At 43.2% G+C, this 26,121-nt stretch overlaps 1 protein-coding gene across 7 annotated transcripts in view; it reads left to right on the top strand.

Moving 5' to 3' along the window:
* The window catches only part of LOC111934941 (contactin-4), a 263,405-nt gene that overhangs the window by 33,120 nt on the left and 204,164 nt on the right, over window positions 1-26,121 (top strand). For 3 of the 7 annotated variants that reach the window (XM_086846907.1, XM_086846912.1, XM_086846910.1), the window contains exon 2: window positions 1,328-1,372. The gene's annotated coding sequence lies outside the window, so the exon portion shown is untranslated. Of the gene's footprint in view, window positions 1-1,041; window positions 1,216-1,327; window positions 1,373-26,121 lie in introns of those variants that run through there. The other 4 variants (XM_086846908.1, XM_023935096.2, XM_086846909.1 and 1 more) reach the window with 3 other exon arrangements.

Here is a 26,121-nt window from a genome sequence, read left to right as displayed (position 1 = left end):
TTCTCATGGAAAAGCTTTCCCAGACCCGGGGCTGGCGCTGGATCCCACCTGTTCCCCTCCAGGTCTCCTGAACTGGGAGTGAGCTCTTCCCTCCAGCAAATGCAGGTGGAAAATAGAGCTGTGCAAGCCGCGGGGAGCTGGTCTGTGAGCGGAGATGGGAGATCTCAGGCTGGGAGATGTCAGACCACGTCCTTGCTCAGAGCTGCTGAGGGGTGGGAGTGGTACATCCATGATAAATGAAGGCAAAATATCCCCTTAGACTACCAGGGATGCAATTCCCCAGTACAGAATGTGGCATAGCAGCTTTTTGTATCCATGGAATCCCAGAAAGGTTTGGGTTGGATGGGATTATTAAAGCCCATCCATACGCACCCCTGCCATGGCAGGGACACCTCCCACTGTCCCAGGCTGCTCCCAGCCCTGTCCAACCTGGCCTTGGGCACTGCCAGGGATCCAGGGCAGCCACAGCTGCTCTGGGAATTCCATGCCAGCCCCTCCCCACCCTCACAGGGAGGAATTTCTTCTCAATATCTAGTTTTCAGGGACTTTGGTAGCCATCAACCATTACAGGAGCAGGGGTGTCCTCTTGTTGTGACTTGATCACATGAAATTGGAATTCAAGCTACAGCCCAGGAAATGGGTGCTTATCTTCAGGCAAAATGTCAGACTTCCTTTTGTGCCTCTCCTATCTGGGGTGTGTTGATAGTGCAAAAAAAAAAACCAACAAAACTTTTATTTCCTTATATAATTTTTGCTGCATTTCTGGTGCCCACTGACTTCTGCTTTCATAAACATCATCTCTATTTGCCATATGTTCTCTGTGTGACCCATGCCCAGCTACCAAACATGTGAAGCTCTAGATTTAAAGCATGTATTGAATAACTTTCCTGGTTTTTCCTTGTTCTTTTCCCAATTTCATTGGCATAAATTTGGTTTGGATGATCTAATGGGAAATGGCTGTGCCTCAGCCCGTTTTGTGGGATTTGGGTTGTCAGCTGAGAGCAGCATTGAGTTATCAGAGGAAGATTTTCAGCCTTTAGTGGAGTCAGAGGCGGAAAAATCAAGGTTTGAGTGGTTCCAGGTGGAAAGGTTGAACCCCAGGGTGGTGTGCAGGGAGAAGAGACCTCATGGACTGGGGGGAACTGAATCAAGCAGTGGAAAAGGATCTGACCAGGTTGCTGCTCTTGTCTCGTGGCACTTTAATAGCAAATAAAAGTAATCCAAGGCAGCCTCTTTCCCTGCAAAACAAATTAACAATAACAGAGAATTAATTTAGTGTCTTAAAATATCTGTATAACCAACGTTCCATTTGAATTTCTTCTTACAGGTACTGGAAATTTGACTGAAGGCTACATATCATGCACTGGAGAAGGTAACAATTCTTTAATCCTAATTCTGATGTGTTGGTGCTAATTTCTCCTTATTTTTAATATCATTGCATTGAATGTCAGAATCTCCTTTGTGTTGTTTGTGCTTTAAAGAATTTGCCCTGGAGTTTCTCTGTGCCCTGACAGGGGGTTTTGATTTCCCTTTTATAAAGAATATATAAATCTTCATTTAAGTTCTTAGTGGTGTGTATATGTTGTATTTATTCAATTCTGCTTTGGTAGGTTTATGGAAAATGTGGAACACTTTGCCTTCAGCTGTTATTGTAAATGGAAAATTGTAAATTATATATATTTAACAGGATGTATGGAAGTGACAGAATGAGTCTTTTTCAAAAGGATATTGATATCTTGTTATCAATAATGTGTCAGAGTTGTTGTTTTTTTTCTGGTTAGGCTCTTACTGTTCTTGTCAAGAGATTTTCAAAATTGGTGTTTAATTAATCATTGAATGATTGACTCTGCAATTGAATTAGTCAAAAAAACCTGTGGTGTTTCTGAGCTCAAATTTTCTTAATGGCCTCTCAGTTTGAATGTCAAAGGGAATCAATCTTGTTAGTGGAGAGGTGAGTTTTGTTCTATAGAACCTGAAATTATCTTGAGGAGGTTTTTTTCCAACATGCTTTTAAGTCTGAATTATGTTATTTCCAAAGGAGAACAAGATGTTTTCAGAATTTACAATTATTTGAAAAGTAATTGTTTTCTTAGTTTTAGATGTTATTACTGTATCTGTTCAGAGAGACTACAGATGGTTTCTGACAAAAATATTTAATTTCTTAATTCTTGGGAGCTCTTCCTAAGTCCTGGGTGGTGTTCACAATGAAAACTGAAGATGGAGATCAAGTAAATATTCTCATTCAGCCTGGCTCTTTTGGATTGTGCTATCTTGGTGTGAGGTTTTCAAAGACAGCATGATAAATCCTGTGATAGATCACTTTCTAGTCTTTCTAGTGGTCTGAAAGGAAAAGCTTATTTCTTAATATAAAAGATAACTTTGAATAATGGACTCCTCATCCCTTTGGACAGTACTCCTAAATTAACCTCAGAGCTCTTTCTCAGGTGAAATCTCATTTTCAGGTTCCCCACAGTAAAAAGGAGACGCTGATCCCCATTTCATGTGGGAAGTGTTTCCAATCTGCTGATGAAAAGTACTTCTGAAGACTTAGGCAACCTTGATTAATTGAGCCTGAATAAGAAGTGCAGGATCAAATCTCAGGATATTATTTTTAGGCTGCAGCCTTGTGTTCTGCATTCCAAATCCTTAAATGCCAGTTTGATAGGAAGTGTGGAGGACTGGAGCAGACAGTTCTGGGCACGCTGGTAATGGTTTGCTAATGCTGACACCACCCCAGACAGGAGGATGGAAATTGCTTTCTGTTTACAGAGCCTTTAACTCTTGGGTAAACACTCCTCATTAGTGAGGATGTGACTGGAATTTGGGTTAAATTCCTCCATTATGTTGGTGCCTTAGGATTTTAGTTTTTCTATTTCCCATCTCTGTGTAACCCTGCAGTTGTTTAGTGCAGAACTCCAAACTCCACACCCAGTGCCAGCTGCTGCTTCCCCACTTTGGGCAGACACAGCAATTCCTCTCCAGGCCTGGCAATCAAGGACACCTCACTGCCTCAGGCCCCAGAGATGGAAACAAAAGGGACTTGGGGGCAGCAAACTTGGGCTAAATGACTTCATTCCCTGCAGCTGGAATTGGAAAATCAACCCCCAAAATGCAAATGGACCAAACTTATAAAAGTGTGAAACCTGTGACCATTTTTGGGTGCAGGCCCTGGGGGGCTTTGTCTGTCCTAAATGTCCCTGAAGACCCTTCAGTGAACAGAACTGCTTTTTATTCCCTTAATTCTGCCTGGCCTCTGTTTTTAGGTAACCCCAAAAGGCATCAGGGCATTGGGAGTGAAGGGGTATTTGAAATAAAAGCTGATGTGGGGAAGCACTTTGTCAGTGTGAGCCATTAAAAGGTCAGCAGTGCCCTGTGGGATGTTTGGCTCTGGGAACAGCACCACGAGGCAGAATTGGGTTCTTAGGGCATGTGGGAAGTGGGAACAGCAATATCATCCAAGCTGCTGAGATATCCTAAAAAGTGAACTTTGTGTGTCTAAAGCCTGGCCCTGGCCCGGTGGCAGCGAGCCTTGGGATCCGGCGTCGTGCTCTCAGAGAGCAAGCACAGCGTGTTTTTTTAGGGAAAAGTGGTCACACACTCTGCTGTACTTGACAAAATGACACATTTGGGGACTGCAGATTCAGCTTTTACACATATTTCATCTCTGGGGGAGGGCAGGAGTTTCTCTCCCGCGCTCCTCAGCAGCACATGGGCCTTGCTGAGTCAAAGCCAGGCCCTGAGGAAGCCACGTTTGGGCTTTTGCTTCTGGTCTTGTGGCTCAGAACTGGCTGTGGCTGACCAAAGTGGCTCCAGAAGTAGGGATTTGAAAGGAAACATTTGTGTGTTGTAGTGGTGTAATTACAAACTTCTACTTGATTACCTGTCAAGCTAATTAAAACAGTGACAGGCCAACAGTCCTCTTAGAGTTTGTAGCATCTGTGCTTTGTATCCACAACCAGGCTTAGAGTGTAATTTTAATTGGAATTATTACCAGCAGACAATGCACAGTTGTGCTGGAGAAATGTCCTAAAACCCAATGTGCTGGGTAAGTAAGAGCTGTGGAAAAGGAGATTCTGATGAGCAGAGTCTGAAAAGCAGCTGGTTTTAGGGCACGGTTTGACAAGATTGGGACTGGTTTTGTCCACTGGCAGCTTCCCCCTTGCCTGGTGTGTGATTATTTGTGTCTGGCAGCTCTTGGCTCTGCCGCTCCCTCCAGGTGGGAACAGGCTCAGCTGGAAGTGCTGGGGGTCAGCATGTAAGAGGATTACTTGGATGGACACTGAACTGCCTCCAACATGCGATTTTTAGATCCTTCCTTCAAAGACAAGGGTTGTTTGTGATCTCCAGGCATCCTTCTGCTTCCCAGGATCCCTGACTGTCCTCCTTCCCTGGCTCCTCATTGTCAGATGTGTCTGCCACCATGTCCTCCTACTCTTTTCCCAATCCTCTGAAAATCTGCTATGTCCTTTCTTTTCCTTGTTATTATCTCCTGCTTCCAGCCTGATTCCCTTATCCTGCTTTTCACCCTCTGTGCCTCTCTGCCATCCCTTTCCTTGGCTGCTTCCTTCTCCCCCTATAGTTTGGGTTCCTCATGCTGCCCAAAAACCCCCAAAATTAAATCAGGGACAGTTGTTCTAAAGTAATTTAATAAACTGAATCACCAAAACTTCCACATTGTTGTGGATTAAGTTGTGTTTTTTAGAGGAGCTGGGGGAGAACATCCTGGCTTTGAAGCAGAGTGAAATGGCAGCTTTTTGATGGAACCCTGATTGTAATTAATTATTGCAGAGTCTGCATTTTGATTGAGATTTGGAGCATTTGGGTTTGCTGGTTTCTTTTTTTTTTTTTAAACTTGAATAATATTTGGGAGATGGAGTCTCATGGCTTGATTTTCCACCCTAAGATCATGATAAATACTTGAACAAAACTCAGGATAAGGTTGAGTTCAGTCACAGGTGCCTGGCCAGATCTTTTCCTTACAAAGAGATTTTGGAAGAACAGGTAATAAACAGGTCAAGGGATGTGCCTTATTCCAGCATTTCAGAGTATTTTCTTTCGGAATATGTGTGAGATATGTTGTCTGTGTTCCCTGAGTGGGAATATGGGGCTGAAATGACACCAAGGAATGTCTGGGGAAGCAGCAAGGCTGTTAATTCTGAAATCTGACACAAGGTGTACTTTGGCACAAAGCAAGTCTGCCCTTCTGCACTTGTTTGATATTGTAGAAGAGATTATTGTGGCCTTACAAGAAGGTTAAGATGTCGTGAAGTTTAATATACTCTGGAAATAGTCCTGTTAAAGCCACTGCTGCTCATGATTGATGAGGCAGGTTATGATGGGAGTTCTCAATCTTGTGTTTGTGTGTGCAAATTGCCATTTCCCAACCTTTTCAAGGTTGCTAACTTTATCTTGTGATGCAGCCCATATTTAAGTATTTCATGTTGAATTAGCCTTTGATTAAGGGCAAAGGAGCTTTGATGATAAAATGCCTCTACCAGTGGTTCTGTGGACTGGCTTGGAATAACTTATCAATCACTCTCCATGACTGAGAACACGTTGTGGACATGAGGGTCACCCTTTGAGGATTAATTTTTCTGAGATAAACAGCTCATGGCTGTTGGATGATTATGGTCAGAAGCAATTATGGTGTTTTTAAACTGTTCATTACTACAATAAAGAGTCACTAGACTGAGTTTTAAGCCTCTCTGCCTAAATAGCTGGGTCAAGATGTTTCAGCCTGGGTTCCAAGGTGTTAGTGAATGATAGGAGCTGCTGGCACAGGTGGGTCCTCACAGATTGTTTTCCCTATATTTTTTTTTCCTCTTATTCACTGAATTTCTGCACCTTTTAGGTGAGTGACTCAAACAGAGAGCTGGCAGTTCTGTGGAGTCCCCTGTAAACAGCAAACATTTGTTTTCCAGATATTCTGAAGAACATTTCTAGCTGGTTTAGGTTCCAGGTGTCACTGCTGGTTTCTGATCCTCTGGGCTCCAGGTTTCCATTCTTCTGTCTCCTTTTTTTTTAATTCCTGCAATGCTGTCACCAGCTGAGCTGAGAGAAAGGACCCGTGCATTGTGAGGACTTATGATGCTCCTCATGGCTGGAAAAGTGGTGGAGCCTGAAAGCCAAAGCATATCTGAGATAAAATACTATTTAATAAAAAAAAAGAGAGCCCCAAACACCAGCGATACGGGCAGCTGCTGGCCCGAGCACTGCTTGAAAAGGATGAGAAACTGTCTTATGGAGGGATTAGTGTAGTGAGGAATAAACTGCTGAATCACTGGGAGCAAGGAGGAAATAGAGAGTGGAGAGGCTCTGGAAAAAAATAAAATGGCTGCTGGAATTCAATTAAAATCACAGTAGGATTTGCTGCTGAAGACGGAACATCCGTCATCCCGGATCTCGTGGTGGCTGCTGCCTCGAGGGGTGCTTAAGTGAGTGTAGAGCTCCTGAAATATGCTGGAGTGGTGGTGCTGCAGCCAGGAGAGTCCCCATTTCCTCCCAGACAGATGAGTTTTCCCCAGCACACCTCGGAGTTTGGAGTACTGCTCACTCTTCTGGCGCTGACACTTTCCCATGGATTATTTGGGGTGAGAGTTGTGGTTTATCCTGCAGGCTGGAACAGGAATGCCCCCTGGGAGTGCTGCTCGGGCTGTGGGGCTGCAAATCAATTGGGGGATTTTTATGATGGTGTTTTCCTTAAGTTATTTGGATTATTTAATCATTTTGGTTATTTAAGGATGAGCTCGTGAGGGGCTGAGTGGTTTGAACAGCCTCCACTTGTGTCATCCGTGATGTCCACGGTGCAAATCCAAAAAAAGCCTGAAACACCCCTAAAAGCAGCTCTGTCCTCAAGTGAAGGACACCAAATCAGCTTGGAGATGGTTGGATTTTAGTCAGATTGAATTCCACCATTTCACTTGGTTTTCAGTGAGCGTTTCTTGCTGCAGGTGGGACGGGAGGAATGGCTGTGGCTCTGGCCATAACTGAAACGGCTTCTTTGCTATCAAATCTTGTGTTAATCATTTGAAATGCCTTCAATGTGCCCTCAGCGATTTGAAATAGCATCAATTAACATTTAGGAAATTAATTTCCAACTCCTGGAATATTAAACATTTACTTTACAGATGAAAATGAGGTGTACTGACAGTGCATCTCTCATGCTCCTTTTAACCCAAATCCTCATAAGGCAAAAAAATGCTAAACTGGCAAACATGAGGGTTTGTTTTGGTGCTGGAATTGTGGCACATGGAATTATTGCTGCCAGCTTTGATACCAGTAGCATTAAACTCTTTGCTGAGATTCAAGGGTGGGTTGGACAGGGCTTGGAGCAACCTGGGATAGTGGAAGGTGTCAGGGGTGGAGCTGGATGAGCTTTAAGGTCCTTTCCAACCCAAACCTGGGATTCTGTGATACTGAGAAACGTGGCTATAAATTAGGAAACCCCAAACTAAAGGAATGTCTGGATGAACCACTTTATACTGCCAACCCCTCATGGTTCACTGTGGCACACTTCGATTTTACTCATCCTTTTTAAAAGTTTTGATACTTCAAAATGAACAACTCAAACAGACACAAAGGTTCTTCAGGAAATCTAGAATTCAGATTAATCTTCCTTTTGTGGATTAAAATGTTTAGTCTAATCTTTGCTACAACTGATTTTGTCACCCTTTTAATTATCAATAAAAATATGATAGATGTGATTCTGCATAAAGTTGTTGGAGTGTGAGTCACTGAAGAAATGTTTCCCTGATTTCTCTGTCTTTATGTTGGTCTTGGGTGAAAATTTGCATCCCTTGTCCTCCTGGAAGTGTTTGGCAAATGGATTCATTGCTTCAAAGGATCCATCTGCCAACTGAAGGGAGGAGAAATATTCTTTAGGGTCAATTTTAAACTTTTTTTTCTTTGAATTTTGAGTCTTAGTTTCTCAGGATCACAGCTCTCTTCATTGAGAAGGAAAATAAGATGGTTTTGGTTTGATTCATTCAAACTGATCATTGTTCCTGTTTGTACCATTTTAAGAACTACATCTTTATCTTCTTACTTGGAAATGCATATTTTGATTTCTCTTAATGTTATTTTTAAATGATTAATCTGCCTATACCATGTTGCAAATTCTGGTGGTTTTTGTTGAATTCTGAAGGGATCTGTAGAGGTGATGCAGTGCAACTGCCCTGCTCAAAGTTTTCTAGTAAAATGTTATTTTAGGATTTATTGAGTGGCAGCTGTCCTCAATACACCATGTGGCACAGAGAAGGAATTGGAATATGACTCATTTTTTGTCTCCAGTCTGTAATTCCTTCTGCTCTTTTCTCATCACTTCAGCTCCCTCACCACTTTAAAATCTTTTAGGTGTTATCACTTCAGTCTCACAGCCACTATTTTCATTCCTCTTCACACCAAACAACTCCTGGCCACCAGTCCTTCCCTGTGTCCCTGTTCCTATTAGATGTGTATTTTCCTTTGTGCTGCTGACTCACTGCCAGCTCTGAGCATGCAGAGCTGTGCTGCTTGTCCCTGCCTGTAATCCGTGTATTTCCACAGTTTAACTGCCCACTGTTGGAATTTCCAGAGCATGGAGCCATACAGGCAGTAAACTGCATTTCATGCACTACCGAAGTTAATGGGAATTTGGATCAGCTTTTCGGTGCCCTACTTCAAAGCAGTTCAAAGATCTCTTATTTCCTCATTTTCCTCTTAATCTTCGTTCCTCTCATTCCACAAGAATTATCACAATTCTACTGAATCACCTGCTTTGATACAGGAGATCTTATCTCCAGCACAGTCCTTGAAGTCTTTTTTTCTTCCACAGGAAGCAGACAGGGGGAAAAAAACGTTTTCATGCTGAACAGATGTGTCCTGATTTTCTTTGTTTTTATTTAGGTTTTGCCACAGTCTGTTATCCTAGAATTAAAACACCTCGTCAGAGGATGATGATTAGAGCTACCTCTGGGGTTTTTTTCCTCCTTTAAAATGTCACTAGAGCATCTCCCTCACTTTTTCTTGGTGACTTGTTTGGCAGCACTGAAGCTGCAGTGGGCTGTGCTTTGTTATGTCCCTGGAACTGAAACCCCCACTATTGACAATCTCATATTGGTAATTCCTTTTGGTACAGCTACAGGCCTATATTTTTCATAATTTCTTTTTATGCACCAAGATCTTAAACTGTGTGATCTTCAGCTCTCCAGCATTCCACATGCCTTGGGTGTGCTTGGGACCACCTTGCTCTGATGTCAGTAGGTGGAAGATTGGTCAGAGAGAAATTCTCTGGGAGGATGGTGGGCCCTGGCACAGGGGAAATGAGGCTTCCCTGGGATCCCTGGAAGTGTCCAAGGTCAGACTGGATGGGACTTGGAGCACTCTGGGACAGTGGGAGGTGTCCCTGCCATGGCAGGGGTGGCACTGGGTGGAAGTTAAGGTCCCTTCCAACCCAAATCTTTCTGCAGGTGTTGCACAGCTGCCATTACCTGATTACATTTCACCTGCTGCTTTTCAATGAATTCTTTTAGTCTGAGCTCTATTTCAAGCCAAGGTGTGGTTTATTTCAGAGTGCCTCTGCCCACATTCCTGTCCTGAGATGAGAACCTGGGCTCTCTCTGAGCCCCCAGCAGCTCGGGGCTGTGAGGCAGCATCACCACCAAGCTCAGGCAGGAGCTGAGCCCCTTCTCTCTCTCAAAGAGCTCCCAGCTCTGGAGGTTCTGTGGTTTTGAGCCGAGCTGTGGGGCTCAGCCTGGCTCCCTGTGCTGTGCTCTGTGCAGTCCCAGCTCATTGTGGCTCTCAGCCCTGCTGGCTTTGGGCTCTGCACAGGAATCTCCCCAGGAGTTCCTCTCATCTCTGCTGCATTTCCACCTCTCTGTCTTCAGTGCTTCCTGGAACTCGCTGCAGATCACAAATTGTCTTTGCTGGTTACGCTGGCTCTGGCCAGGGACCTGCACTTTGGGTTTGCTTTTGAGACCTTCCCCCCCTCCTCATGCCCTCTGTTTACCATCTGCATTTTAGAGCTGGTAGTACATTTCAAGTATTTTTATAACCCTTTATACTGTATTTTCAACTTGGTTAATTGCACTAAAGTTGGCTTTCTGCAGTAGCACAAAGTGCTTGCAGTCTTTTTTGTTCTGTTCCAGCCTGTAGCAGGAAAAATCACCACTTTCCAGATGACTTTCATTTTCCTTCCTAAGCCATTTTCGTGTAATTCCGCATTCGGATGCGCTCTCGGCACTAAAGCTCTTTATGCTGTGGCGTATTTTTAACTAATGATGTGTCACTGTAGCAGCTTGGATTTTCTTGTATCTATTCTGTAAACAACTAAAGTTCCTTTTGAGGGGGAGGAGGAGAAGAAACGGTGCCAGAGAGTTACAAGTCCTGTTCGTCTTCATGCGAGCAAAAGAGATCAGACTGGCCTAGGACCAAATTAATTAAATGTTCCATTTAGTGGAAGATGTCAGTGAGGAATAGATAATTCTTCCCATCTGAAGTGCTTGGCTGGAGGAGAGGAACATCTCTGTGTGAGCAAGAGGCCTCTGAATGTTACACAAATGTCAAAGCAGGAGGAAAAGTTCTAAGGCTGGGGAATTTTATCTCCTGCCTGGGTTTTCAGCTCCCACTTTGCCGTTAAGAGGGGCAGGGTTGGGGATTGCAGGAACCAAAAGGACCGGAGCATCAAAGGATGCTCAGAGGAGTTATTCCTGTCAGAGGATTGCAGTGCCAGGTCCAAGAGGGATGGGAGCACATGTGGATTTAGAGGATAAATGGACAGAGTAGCTGGTATGTTTATATTTCATGTACTGCTAATTTGAGGAGAGAAGGGTAAACCCTCTGGGATTAAAGGGATTTGGTCAAAGTAAAACAATGCATTGACAAGAAGGGTTTTTTTATTCTTAGCAAAGTGTAGGAGGAGGCTGCAGTGTTCTCCTGGCTATAATTTTCTGTCATAATTGAATATAGCTGAAGTTTCTGAAACTTTATATATCCATAAAATCAGTTACCTGGAATATGTCTGTTAAATTGCAGAGCTGTAATCTCACATGCTGTACAGCAGGTAACTTTAATATCCATTTCCTGATGTAATACTGCCCTCTGCTTAAAGAATGCCAAACTTCATTGCAGAGTTGTACACTTAAACCAAACCATACCTGAACAAAAATATGCGTGGTTTTTAGCCAGGATTTTGCAACATTTGGGGCTGGAAGGGATCTGTGGGATGCAAAATATGAGCACTCACTGGATCAAGTCTGTTGCAGGTGGATCATTTTACATCATCTCTGGTGGTATAGGATTCTCATTAGAACTATAAAATGTGGGGGTTTTTGTTATTCTGCTGTAAAATGTTTATATGAATTCAGTTTATTATCAGCGTCTTGACTAGAGGTTGTTCGGTAGAAGAGTTTAACTAATTTAGGTGTCCATAAAAACCCAAACGGCTCATTTTGATTAATCTGCTTGAAATAAATGCCTGAAAGGTGAAAAATTATTTGCTTGTCATGGGAAGTGATGTAGTGCACTTCATCCTGCCACTGTACATCAGGCATGGCTTTGCTCACAGCCCCTGTAAACATATTTCCTGTGGGACAGCAGTGTCTTAAATGACTCTTCTCACGGAGGATGCAGGGAAGCAGTTCCCCACTTGGTTTCTTTATCAGTTTATGGTCCTCTTCACAGATAAAAGCTGGTTTACACTGATTAAGCACTGCTTGATGTCAATATTTTGGTTGAGATTTGATGCAAACCTGAACACAGTTAAACCTTCCCAGGATTTGACCACATTGATGTGGTCCCTGGTGCTTTCCGTGATGCTCTCGGCACCTGGGGCAGCCAAAACTTGGCAAAGTAAATTCATGGGAGATGCCTCAAGTAAGTTATAAATGCAGAGAGAGGAGCTGAAGCAGAATCACCACAGCACAGAGATGCCTGGCAGGGTTTCTGCTTCCCAGTATGAGTGAGAAATATCAAAGGCACAAACGTCATCAGCAGTTTTGGGTTGTTTTTTCTCCCAGTTCACCGCGTTACTCTCAGCTCCCTGGTGGAGCCTCAGCTTGTGAGCACTCAGGCATGGCTCAGCCTCAACCAAAGAGTGAAACCAGCTGGGCTGCAGTGGTTAAAATATTACCAAGAGAATAATGAAGATATTGAGTCCCTGACAGCTGTCTGATACCAGGTTATCACCTCCTGCCCGCAGAGGGGAAGGAGCTGCTCTGGGCAGGAGGAGGGTGAGATCACAGAGCCTCATCCTGTGGGAGAGATTTAAATTGGATATTGGGAAGAAATTGTTCCCTGTGAGGGTGGGCAGCCCTGGCACAGGTGCCCAGAGCAGCTGTGGCTGCCCCTGGATCCCTGGAAGTGTCCAAAGCCAGGCTGGACACTGGAGCAGCCTGGGATGATGGAAGGTGTCCCTGCTGATTGAGAATTCCTTTCTCAAAGCCTGGAGTTGGTGACACAAAGTGACAGAGTTAAAGCACGGTGTTCTATATAAACATTAGATGTGATCTGTTCTGCTTTATTAAGGAAATCTGTTTGGCATTCTGGAACAGAGGAACTAATTGGGTCCATAGTGAGTGCATAAATTAGGGCTGCCTTATGCAGAACCACTAATTTATGCACACGGAGGTTTGGAAATGTTCTAGACATCTTGAGAAGAGTTGTGTGGTTTTGGTAAGTTAAAAATGGCAAAATAACTAAAGAATGTACATTTATAGGAATTGTCCTCCCAGAGGATTCCATGCAATTGTACTATAAGTAAAATACTGAGAAATGTATGAGATATTTAAGGTCAAAAGTGTTTCAAGCTCTCATCTATCAGACCTGACTGGATAATTCACAATTTGTAATTATTGGGCTAATTTAGCATGATTTCCTTATAATGGAATATGTGAGGATTAATGTCTTGGATTTTCAAAAGGAATTGGTGAACATTTGTCTCCGTAAAGATACAAAGGAAAGCAGTGAGATGTGAAAAGGTGCAGGGGCAAGTGTGATGTCCTATCCCACAGAATATGGAAAGGACAACATGGAATTTGAGTGTATCAAGTGGATGAGGACGACTGCTAATGGAGACTGGAACCAAAAGGTTGTTCCTTTCTTTATTTGCATTTAAATGATGTCAGCCAAGTAAGGTGCAAAGACTGCTGGCTTTGCAGTCTCGGTGGGATTTATTTGGGGTGCCCCAACTCCTCATGTTTGAAGCGTTTTTTCTGTCTGGAAGCAGAGTTGTAGATGGATTTGGAGCTCCCACAGCAAGTTTCAGTGACTGCCTCCAAGGCATGCTGCTCTCCAGACTGATTTCAGCTGGGGAATGAATGCCTCCATCATCCTCAAACACTCTTTTTTCCTACAAAGATAGTTTAGTCTTACAGAGGTGTTCTCAATATATAATAACAGCATGTCTAGAACACACCCTTTAATTAAAACAAAGGAGTTTGAGAAGAACGAAATAAATCCACCTCTAAAATGAGTAAGTGCTCACAAGGCTTCCATTTAATCAATAGCGGTGTCGGCAGTGATTGCGAGAACTTGAGCGCGGCGTTTTAATCAGGGATGTTTTTCCTGGCACGGGGGCGGAAAATACACTGATTAATTAATTTCTATTCCTGGAATGAGCCAGCCTCCCAGCAGAGCTAACCTGAGCAGCTCGGTGACAGGGCAGGATGCTCTGAAAATGTAAAAATGTAAGAGGTCCCTGGGTTGATGTCGTCAGAGCCGAGGCAGGACCTGCGGCCGGGCCGGAGCTGATTAATGAGTCTGAAAGAACAAGTGGCAAAACTTGAGTTCTGGGAGAACCTGGTGCTGCTTTTGATGTAGAGGGTTTATTGAACGTTTCTTTTGCCTGGCTGGCAGCTATTTTATGACTTTTCCGAGGAGCGGTTTTGATGTTGGGGCTGTTTTAGACTGAGGAGTTTTGCTGTTTGATTTCTGGCTCCGCAGCCTGTCCTTGCTCAGCACAGGATCCTGGTTTGCTGTGCCCACAGGAGATGGGAAAGGTAACCAGCTTCCTCCTAGGAGCTATTGATGCACTAGTTGCATATAATTAGGGATGTTAACAAGGGCATTATTGTGCTAATTATTATGCCTAATTACAGGGAAAAAACTAGAAAATTTCATGGCCACTTTCTGCTAGACAGAACTTAGAAGCTTTCCAGAGACTAAATACATTAATTAATCTACTGTGCTTGTTTAAATAGAAGAATGTACTAAAATATTTTCTGTTTCATGGGGGAAAAAAGGAGAAATAAGAGCAAGCGACCTTTCTGGAGAATCAACCTATTTAAATAAGTAAAACTAAACAAATATAATCAGAGAAATGTTGTTTTTAATGATCCACTTGATGAAACAGCCCAGCAAAAGCAGCTGCAGGAGAACAGGATATAAACTGGAGTGTGGGGAAGAGGAATGAAGAGGGGGAGAGGAGGCAGAAGGGTTTTGTATCGGCTTTGGTGGCAAAACTGGCTGATTGTGGAACTCTGGGGTGTAGGAGGGTGGGCTGGGAAGGACTCAGAGACCACCCCGTGCCACTTGGAATAACCCACAGAGCAGCTCCTCTGGCACTTTGTGTTGAGAAGTGGCCAATTCCAGAGCACCAGGGCTGAAACCACTCAGCAGGAATTTGGATGAGGGGGACGATTCTTTACGGAGCATCCCCCAGGGTCTGCGCAGGGTTTAAACCTGTTCGGAACCTCTGGAGTCTGATCCCAGTTTTTCACACTTCTCCAACTCCACGGGAGTTTGGGATGGACTGACGCAATGTCCCAAGTGTCTGAAAGCTCCTAAAATCACCCTAACCCGCTTCAGTGCTTTGATGGAGCCAATAAAAACCGTGGTGACACTCGGTGCCATCGCTTTATGTGCCGAGGATCTCGGGTGGTGCACAGACAGAAATGCTTTTAATTGAACAACTGCAATTTGCCCTTTATTCATTAAAACCCAGGGCTGGTTGTTGTTATCTGCTGAGAATGACAGGAACTGTGAAGAGCTTCCACTGTGGGGTCTGCTTATTGCAGACTGTAACTCAGCTTCCCTTTATTGCTGCTCTGGATCACGACTTTATCATGCTCTGAATCGAGGCAGATTTTAAGAGGACAAGAACTCCTTAATTTCTTTTTCACTGACTTTATTTGCACAAGAGGGTATGAATTCCAGCCTGTCTGTATTATTTGAAGGAGTTAGAACAGTTGGATCATTTATTTGATGGGAACTTTCAGCGGTGTCATTGAAGTAAGAACAATTTGTACTTGAGAGAGCCACTCTGGGTAGAACTTCACCCATTTCCACCCTTTTCAGCCCTGCCACAATTGCTGTTTTCCAAGAGATCAATGCTGTGTATTGCAGGGAAATCATCCAGTCAAGAAGATCTTGTGCACCAACCACCTCCAAAGCTGAGCACTCCAATCAGTTCACTCAAATATTCATTAGGAGAGCAAACCCCTGCTGATTGTAATGAGAATTTTGTCTGCAGAAAGCTTTTGTGACTTGGTCTCGAGTGGTGCTTTAGACTTCTGAAGAGTCTTTCAGAATCTTGGCTTTAAGATAATCTTTCCTAAAAATAATGCAAATTGCTCTAAAAACCTCCTTCCAAATTGGTGGTATTTTTCCAGTGGGTCAAATGGACTTTGGACCAAGACAGGAAACTTTCTTTTCTAAGGGTTTTTTTTTTTTAGGATAAATACATTTTTGTATGCTTGCAGCTGTGCTGCATAAATAGTCTTTGAATCATGCAGGATTAATTAGGATAACCATGTTCTGACTAAATTAATTGGATCATCTAAAAATTTACCCCTTTTTCTTGAAAGACACTCCAAAAAAAAAGTAGAATTTGCAGAATATTTAATTCAGTCTGGAGGCAAAACGTTGCACAGAGAGAGGGAGGCTGCAGTGAGCACTTTCTTGTTTGACTGCCTTAGAAAAGCTGTCACTTAAAAGGCCCAGAAGCTGCCAAGAAAAGTTTGTGGAATCTCCAGTCTCACTTTTTTTGTCTCCAAAAAAAGGGCTTTGAATAAACCTTAACTTTCTCTGACAGTGAAATTTTTGTGACTGTGACATTTCCTGGGAGTTCTGGAGTGAATCTCCCCTTCCCCGCTGTCGTCAGCCCCAAGGGATGGGTGAGCACTTGGGGACAAGACCAAAGGCTGATGATGCAAATCATAATTAAAGCTAATTAGAGAGTGGGACTGCAGATGGAGGAAAGAAGGGAAGTTAAAAATTTGGGGGTTGTTTTGTAGCTCAAAATCCCAACCAAGTTAAAGGTCTGGAGGGGGCAGGAGTGACCCCTGGGCTCCCACCCCCACATCTCTGTGCCACTGTGAGGAAATGTTTCTAAAAGTAATAATAATTAAAATAATTGAGCTGGCTGTGATAAAAGTATGGGAATGGTGGTCATTGTCCATCCCAGCAATCTCCATTTCAGCTTGGAAAGAAGATATTTGGCACTTCCAGGATATTTGTGTGTCTTGGAAGGTTTGGAAAGGATGTGGAAGTTTTCAGTCCTGGATCGAAATAATAAAATTGCTGGAATAATAAAATTCTTACTTATAAGATGTGTTTTATCTCCTGGGAGTTGTGCTGGGCTCCCCAGGACTGGATATTTCCCTTGACTGAGAATTTGGGGCTGTGTTTGTGTACTGGAGTCTTGCTGAAAGAAGCAAAATTTTTAACTGGCCTCGTTGTGATATTTGGTTTGCAAGTTAAAATAGCACATTTTGAGTTATATTTTGGCTTTGGAAAAGCTCAGTGCCTGCTAAAAACTCATGGCATTAAGGGCCTGAAATGTTTCTTTGCTAATGTTTTTTAAGACTAATGCCTGGAAATGTCTGTAATTCCCTGATAAGTTGTAAGGGAAATGAAGGTATTAGAAAAAAAAAAGGGGGAAAGCAGTGTCCTTTACTTGTATAATGCAGAAGTGTCAATTAAAAAATGGCAGCTTCAGGAATGAGAACAGCATTGCCAAGAATTTTTATAACTTACTGTATTAGTGAGGGCTCAGAAAGCATTTGTCTAAAAACGATGAGCTGTACATGAAAGCTTTCTGGGAAACGTGAGGCTTTTCCATTCTATTAAATACCTTTTAGAAGGGATGAGTGCCTCGAAATGTTTGTCCTCTCAGTGCTTAAAAGGCTCAGCACGTCCCATAAGTTCCTGTGTTTTGTGTTATTTGTGTGTGTGCATACCTGTCTCTGCTTTTCCTGAAATTGTGTCTGCTTGTGTCTGTAAATCTCTGCTGCACTGGTGCTCTAATGAACAAAAAACTTCATGCAGTGCTCCGTGAGTTAGAAAATCCCCTTTTTAGTCAATTATCATAGCAACTGCCTTGTGTGGTTTTCTTTTTTGTTTCTTTATTAGTTACAGAAATGCATTTGAAATGGCTGGAAAATAAAATATTAATCCATTTTCTTTTAAACCTGTAGCCCTCTAGTCTGGTGCAGCCCAATGTTCATTACAAATAATTTGGATATAAATGGGATTGTACCAGAATTCAGCTCAGAGCAGTAATTACAAGTAAAAGCTTTGGTTACACTCAGTGTTGGAGCAGTTGTTAAAACCAGAGCGTTGCCAATCAGCAGCATTAGCAGGGATATTATTAAAGCACATTAAAGTTTATTTCAAGGAAGTTCTGGCTCGGGGTAAGAAACAACAATGGAAACAACAATGAAAAGGCTGAACTTGAATTATTCAGAATGAAAGCAAGGAGAGAAAACTGAATATTTGACAGGACATTTTCAGGAGGGTTTGTTAAAAATGGGGCAAAAAGGACAAAACTTTCTTGGGATGAATACGGATTTGTAGGGTTTTTTTCCTATTATATGTGTGTGTTTTATATTTTTTATTTTATATTAATTTTTATTATTTCTATAGTACTTTAAAGATTTTTTTCTCTCTATACTTAGAGTTTTGCTTGGATAGCAGAGAATATTTGGGTAGCAGAGCATGTTAAGAGGTGAGGAAAGGAAATAATCCAGGTTTTTGTGTGTGTATATTCACACATGCTCAACACTGAACCATCCAAAGGAGTTTAGTGACACAGCTGGAAAAAGCCAAAAAAGTTTAAATTTTGTGCCTATTTAGCAAAAAATCTCAGTTACTCTGTGGAAATACTTCATAAAAACATGGAAACAGAGACTGTCACTCCCATCAGTGCTTCCAGGCTTGTTTCAGCATGCTTTCATGTGGTTTTTTCTTATTGAAAGTTATTTTCTTGAATTCAAACCAGAGCCTCTTTCCCCTGTTTATCACCATTCCAGCCCAGGCAAATCTTCATCCTGAATTTTGGTGTTTATGGTTAAAGCAGGGTTGTATTCCCAAAAGAATCTGCTGCCAAGGATCTTCGGAGGAGCCTTTATTATTTCATTTTGGTGCATAAAAGTTCACAGTGGAGATAACACTGAGCCTGAACTCAGAATTCAGGGCTGTATTTTCACAGAGAAGGAAAATCTGTGTAAATAAGCACTAATTACCCCTCTGACAGGCAGCAAACCCCAAATCTGTATCCATTTAGGATGCCAGGCTTTCTCTAAGCTGTTTTTCCGAATAATCCATTTTACGCATTTATTAACCTATAAATACATTTTTATAAATCTCGATGACATTTGGGTATTTTATTAACCACAATAAATGCCAGGGAAAATTGAATTAAGAAAGCTTGTAATGTGCTTTACTACCAGTTTTCAAATTTTGCTGAGCTGTAAATGGTCCTGCTTTATATCCAGGATAAATCTGTTTGAGGACCACAGGAATAATTCTTTTTCTTTGTTGCCAGAGGCCCTGACCTTTAGGTTGATGGGTGGTTTTTAACAGCTTCACCTCTGTCTTATTCTGTCTGATTCTGGAGTAATTTGATTTTCTGCCTGGAGCAGTGTCCCAGCAGATGTGAAACCCTTTAGGTGGTGGTACAAAATATCTCCTGGTGCTTGGAGGGTGCTGGACAAAGCTGGAACCACCATGATCCCACAAGCACCTTGCAAAACACAAGTTTTTCCTTGGGTTTGTCCTGTTCTTTCAGTCATGATCCCAAAACTGTCCCCCAGAACGTGGGGAGGAAACAATATCCCATCCCAAAAGTTGAATTTCTTCCAGGTGAGACCCTTCCCCTTCATTTGCAGAATAAAGTTGGTAATTTGAACAATTTGCAGTGGATACACGGAACCAAATTTTTCTGGCTGAAGTTTTTCTGGGTTTGCTCTGTGCTGGCTGAAGATGCTGCTCCAGAAATTCATCCTTTCCTGTTTCTCCTCCTTTTTTACCTCTCCTGCCCAACTCTGAGCTCGTACTGTTTGTTTACATGACCCCCATGCTCCTGGCTGCCAGGGATGATGTTCCCTTCCTTAAGTGCATTTTTTCCCCCAAATATTTGTATATTAGAAAGGCAAAGCTGGACTTAGCACAGTGTGGCTCTTCTTGTGAACCCAATTAATTTTTTCTCAGTTAATGAAGTACAATAACCTCATTATTTCATAAAGCCACTTATTTTCAGGGTAGCAAAACCAGTGTCTTGTAATTAAAATTGGTGGAGCATCTTTCTTTGTGAAGACACTGATTTAACTAATTCTGGATTAACTTTTGGTTCTATGATCGCTCCCTGGGCTTAATTACTTGGCTAGAACACCTTTTTCCTCTGGGTTAGGCTGGTGGAGTTGAGGAGCTCTGTGAAGCTGAGAGCAGAATGTTAATTGTGTGTTCTAAAGGTGTTCCCCAGAGGTTCAGGGGTGCTTTTCTGGCGTTTCTGCTGCTTCCAGGTGCAGTGGAGGGTGCTCAGGCTCTGGGCACCACTCAGAGACCAGATCAGCCTCAAGCAATCAGCTCAGCAGGAAGAGGAATAAAGACTGTTCATGTGAATTCACAACATGGGGTCCAAAATGTAGAGTGGAGAGCACTTTAAGAGATCATTAGTGAAAAATCCACTTTTTTTTTTCCTTTTTGCTCAGATCCCAGGGCACAACAGGAGCCTCTGCAGTGGCCAGTAACCCAGAACAACCCCACCAATCTACAAACATTCATAAAGACAAACTGCAGGCAATTAGGCAGGCAGGAGGATGGGAGAGGCAAGAATAAAAACCATCTGTATTCATTTATTTATATACATATCTTTGTCTCTGAAGTACAGGAAGGCCACACAGTTTGTTTGTATTGACTTAAAGGTCTCATCTGAGGAGGCAATGACCACCTCATTCATTTCTAAATCCTTCCTTATCTGCTATTTCCCGTGGGTGGGAGAGAAATAATGCATTTAACAGCCAGAGCAGTGTGCTGAACACCCTGGGACAGGGAGGTGGTCAAGGCTGGATTGTTTTGTTGGTTAAGAATAGTGCAAATGTACTTTATTTACATGAAATAATTTCCCTGTTATTTACTGAGCTGGAAGCTGGGCCAAGGGTTGGAAATAATTTCTTGCTTTTTATCAGAATTTAACTCTTGCAGGGGTGGGCCTGGCAGCTGGGGAAGGATGGGATGGTGAAGCCATGCATGATTTGACCCATAAAATTCTCTGGTGTGACATTTTGATGTGTCTGCAGAGAAATCTGCTGGAGAGGGGTTGGGTTTGGAATACAGAGCCTCCATAGAATTCCCAGAGCTCTCAATATTGCTGCCTTTCCCCAGGGAATCTTCCCCACTTTTATTTAGAGCATTTGCATGGAAAAACACAAAATGCAAAGTCTCTTCCAGGCCATTTCATAAAGGCACTGCTGCTCCAGGGCAGTTTTAGAAGTGTTTTGCTTGTTTGAAGAGCCTGTGTTGTCTCCTGAAAGATCTGAACAATGAGGGATGACAGCAAACAGCCCGGCTGTGTTTGCTGTGTGTTTTATTTCTGGCTGAGGAGGAGGCTGGCTGGAGACAGACACATCTGTCATCTCGCTTCTGGTGAGCACACATGAACTTCTTAGCCTAAAACGTGGTTTATCTTGTCTTATTTTATGAGTCTTCTCAGAAGTGTTGTAGGTGTGAGGAGCTTATTTTGGTTTGAGCACTTATGCCGCTCCGCAGAGCAGCTCAGCATAGAAATCGCCTTCGTTCCTGGCAGAACGTGGCACGTCCATCATTCAGCATTGCTGTGAGTAATGTCCTCGATGATTTAAAATGCTTTTATGGGCACATTTATCTCCAGGAAAGAGCAGCCATTGACCACTTGCATACTGCATTGCCCCAGAAACCAAACAACAGCTGAATGTTCTTGTCAGACTTGGTTTTATTGGTTTATATTTTTTTTAGAGAAATGACTGGCAGGACCTCCCTAACATTTCCCATTCCTTTTGTCTTTCTCCTGCCTCATTCTGCTGAGCAGCAGCATCTCTTCAGAGCTTTTTCATGTTCCAGGATTTATTCAGAGGGAGAATAGAGCAGAGGCAGTGTGAGTGAAATTTGCTTTATGGATGCACGTGCTAGTCTTGAAATGAGATTGCTCTGGGGATTTTCAAAGAGTCCTTTTGGCTCTGAACCAGACACCCCTTGTGGGAGGAATCCCAGCACCTACCTTGGATGGAGCCATGCAGGAGGGAAATCCTCTAAATGCTGCTGCAGGCCAGTCTTCAGCACCATGGTATTTTCAACAGAAGATTTAAAGGGCTTAAGGGAAAAAAAAATAAAAAATCAGCTCCAATTGAAGGTCAGAACAACTGAAATGGAAGTACTTTGAGTGTGATAATCTCTGCTGGTATTTTATGAACTGTAGCTTTGTATCCCTGGGTCACTGTTTTCTAGCATTGATCACTGTAATCCGAAATCATTTCCCTTCTGTAAAACGTGGAGTGCTGATCCTGGGAGAGAGACCCGAGGAAAGGATGCAGGAGCATCCCCAGCCCTGTCCCTCCCTACCTGTGCCCAGGTGTCCACCCTGCCCTGTCCCCCTCTGAGCACCAGCTGAGCTCATGAAACACTTCAGCTCCCATCAGAGACTTGTAAGGCTTAAAAACAAAAATGCTTCTGGGCTAATCCAACACACTTTGGGTTGGAAATAATTGCTTTCCTGGTAGTTTTTGTAACGTTCATCATGCTCTTATTCTGTCTTCCTTACTCCCCCGGCCTATAATTATGTTTTGAAACAGAAAATTTGTACCAAGACGAGTACAAGTGTACAGCTGTTCCTTTAGTCCTTGCGTCTATGGAACACCATTTATTGAGCTGCACCCTCATGAGAGAGCTGTTGGCGTGAGTGCTGGGCCCAGTGCAGACTGGTTCAGCTCCATTTCATGGGTTTGTTTGGAGCACTGAAAGCAGCAGGAAATGGTGACAGATTCCAGCAGCCACTTAAGGTTTGCAGAAATTACTGCCTGAGGCACGGGAGATCTGTGAATGCTCGCAGCTGACTGTGCTGGATTTCAGATGTGTGCTTACGTCCCTCACTGTAAATGGCTTGGTGGGTGATGAGCTGCCCAGAGAAGCTGTGGCTGCTCTGGAAGTGTCCCAGGCCAGGTTGGACAGAGCTTGGAGCAGCCTGGGATAGGGGAAAGTGTCCCTGTCCCATGGCAGAGTGTGGAATGGGATGAGCTTTAAGGTCCTTTCCAAGCCAAACCATGCTGTGAATATAAAACAACAAGGTAGAAATAAGGTGCTTGCAGGCTGAGCTGAAAATGTGCACAGAAATGTTGTGTAGTTGCTGTCACCACCCAAAGGGCTCCATAAAACCCATCCAGACTGTGGGAGATGCTGAATTACCTCCCTGCTCGTGGTGGCACTGTGACCATGGCAGGGAGTTTGTGCTGGAGGGGTGCACAGCAGTGATGGGAGAGAACTGGAAATGGCACAAGAATTTTCACAGTGAAACCAAGAAACATCCTCACTTCTAAAATCCTAGTCTAAGTTCCAGTCTAGAAGTCTGACTGGAATTCAGGAAAACAGGAATTTCTTCTACCTTGCCCTCTGCTCCCTCTTGCAGCTTGAAGGAGCCACAAGCAGCGCTTGAAACCAGAAAGAACTCAGAGTTTTGCTCATTAAAAATTGTCTGTTTTGATTTGAACCTTTCTCATCTAAAATCTTGCCTTTCTCATCTAAAATCAGCTGCTTAATATTACTTTGAGTATTCAGTTTGTACTGACCAGGGTGCCAATGTATAATTGAAGTATCTGAACATTCCACAGGTTGCTGAGCTTTTGTGACTTTTGTGCAAGTTAACTCCCAAACACAGTTCTGCTTCCTCACCTGGCCCTTATTTACAATGCAGAAATTAATGCTTTCTTTACAATTAAGAAATTGTATTAGTTAAGAAAAAATATGAAAAATCTTGGCAAAAGAGAGGAGAACCTCAAGAGTCAGGTATTGGATTAATATTTGTGTTTTGGAATTGGGGTCCTGTCACACTGGGCAGCTCAGGAGGTGCAGTGGGGAATGGGGAGGGCTCAAGAGGAATTTCACTGCTGGCTTGAATGGCTGAAGTTTGGATGGTTTCTCCTCCTTCTGCTGCCTTGTAAAAGTCAATTAAATGGCAAATCCCTGAGGGGTTTGGAGCATCTCTTCCTGCAGAAGATGCTGTAGTTTGATTCTGGCATTTACTTTGCTAATGAAGGACCAGAGTCCACCCAGAAATCTGAGTCACCAGGACTTGAGCTCAGTTTGAAGCTGTAGAAATGCAGCTGGGTCATTCAAACATCCCATTTTCCCCATGCTTGGAATAGCTATACTGCCCAGCCAGCCTGGTGGAATGGCTCTGGAGCTCTCATCCCACCCATCTCCAGAGGACATCAGAGCTTTGTCCACCTGCCTCTGTCAGAGCTCCCAAAAATCACTGGTTTATTTATTGCTCTTTTATAAAGGGCTGATGAAATCACACTTATTGGCAGATTCCACAGGAATGGTGCCTACAAATGGATTATTACAAGTTTTATCCCAATGACTAAATTATGAGCTGTTAAAAACCCCTTTTTTTGTGTTATCTTTGGTTTAATGCAGGCTGAAGTTGCAAATCTTGATGGAGAGAGCTATTTACAAAGGCGTGTAGGGACAGGACAAGTGGAGATGGCTTCTCACTGCCAGAGAGCAGGGTTAGATGGGATGTTGGGATGAAATCCCTCCCTGGCAGGGTGGGAGGCCCTGGCACAGAATTCCCAGAGCAGCTGGGGCTGCCCCTGGATCCCTGGCAGTGCCCAAGGCCAGGTTGGATGGGGCTTGGACAGTGGAAGATGTCCCTGCCATGGCTGGGGGTGGATTGGTCCCTTCCACTTAAGGGTCCTTTAATGTTCCTTCTAACCCAAATAATTCTGGGATTCTGTGTTATCCCATTTTGGGATTCTTGGTGTGGGGTACGAGCAGCTATTTGCTTTTTCACAAACAAATCATAAAACCCCTTTTATCTCTTCATCTCCTGCCTACCCACCAGAGCACGCGTGGCCTCTGAGGCAGCGGCGGGGCACGTTCTGCTGAGCCTGGAAGAATTCTGTGACGACTTTAAAATGTTTGAGACATCAATTTGTCCCTTTAATGAAGGCAGAGCAAGATAAATAAGGCATGTATGCAGATGTCACTGGCACTTAGGCATGTGCATGTCAGCGTTGATAAAGCACTGAACTTCCAGGGCTGGGGCTGGATTAGCGCCCGTCTCGTCAGCCGAGCGAGGGGGCTCCTTTAGCACAGCATCATCAATTTTTGTTAGGGCCAGATATGGGTGGTTTTGGTTTTTTTTTTTTTTGCCTTCCTGAAGCTGGTTGGGCTTGAGAATTCATGAAAATAGAAGTGCTCACAGCCCAGAGAAATTCAAGGCGTGTGTTTGTTCTGTGTGTGGCACTTGTAGTTCGGGTGAGGAGACAGGAGGGTTGTGTGAGCTGCAGGAATGCTTTGGGCTGAGGGGAAAAAATTGCTTTTTTTTAAAGTGCATTATAATGAAATGGACTCTTGTTGCATTTGATCACAAAAGCGCTTCTTAACATGATACTCAGGAACATCATTTTCTTCTCTTGGGCAGCCATAGTTCACAGTTGCTTTGGCAGCTACATTCTATTTAATCTGTCAATTTTTCTCACATGGTGTAGCTGCTGTGAGAGAAATTGGAGCTGTTATAGTCTGTGCTTTGATACAGTCTGGGAAAGCAAGGTGGGAGACAGCAAACCAAACACAGCACGCCAGTAATTCCTTGAAAATCGCTGCTGTTCCAGCACGGCGATTTCCCATCCTGGGGAGCTGTCACCATTCCTCTTGCAAGGAGATGCCACTGTTTGGATCCTTCTTTTTAATTTGTTTTGGTGCTGCCTATTAAATATACTCTGCAGGGCTTGGAGCTTTTCCTCAGGTTTTTTTTTTGTTTGTTTGTTTCAACTGATTCTCTGCTTTCTGTTTTTCAATGATTCTTCATGATCTCCACGTTCTGATTTTGAGCATCCTGGTCTGTGGAAGGTGTCCCTGTCCACGGCAGGGTGGAACTGGATGGGCTTTAAGGTCTTCTCCATCCCAAACCATTCTGGTTTGGATGAAATCACAAATCAAACTCCTCTGTGTGTACAGCCTCAAATCCTGCTGCCTTCACTGATCTTGGAAAGATTCCCGATGTCTGGATTGAGCCCTTAAAATATTTCTGAGTAACAGCAAATTCTCTGTGGCAAAGAGCTGCCTCATTCTATGACCCTGAAGGGATTTCATCCCACAGATCTCTTCACAGAATATTTATTTCTTGGTCTCTTTCTCCAAAAAAACAACTCAGTGAACCAAAAATGATTCCTCGGTGGAAGTGTGAAGTGGCTCCAGCAGGGAGGTGTGATGGCCACTCATGGCCATGTGATTTCAAAGAGAGACAGGATTTTCAGATGGTGTTTTGGGGGACTTGCTTGTATTTTTAAAAAGATTCAGTGATGGAATAATAGAGGAAGAGGTGTATATAATATGGATAGTGGTTTATATTTTAGGAAATGCCTTTTAGAATAATTAATAAACCTGCTTTACCTTAAACACTATTTAGTATTGTAATTTTTCTCATGCTTCCAAATCCAAATAAAAGTGGCTTTTGCAACAACTCAGTAAAAATGCAGTAAAAGCAAGGCAGCAGCAAGCAGTAAATCTTGTGCATTTATTCAGCGTACATTTCACAAAACTGGTGCCAAATTCAGCATCTCAGGTGGAGCCTGATGCAATTTCCCTGAAGTTAATGGAATTACCCAGGTCAGGATCTCACTTCTGCTCTCTCTCTGTGACCCCTTGCTTGTCTTTGCTCCGAAAGTTCCCCAC

The sequence above is a fragment of the Cyanistes caeruleus genome, chromosome 11, assembly GCF_971803275.1.
Source record: "Cyanistes caeruleus chromosome 11, bCyaCae1.hap1.1, whole genome shotgun sequence".
Classification (NCBI taxonomy): Eukaryota; Metazoa; Chordata; class Aves; order Passeriformes; family Paridae; genus Cyanistes; species Cyanistes caeruleus.
This window is presented reverse-complemented; position numbering and strand designations above follow the sequence as displayed.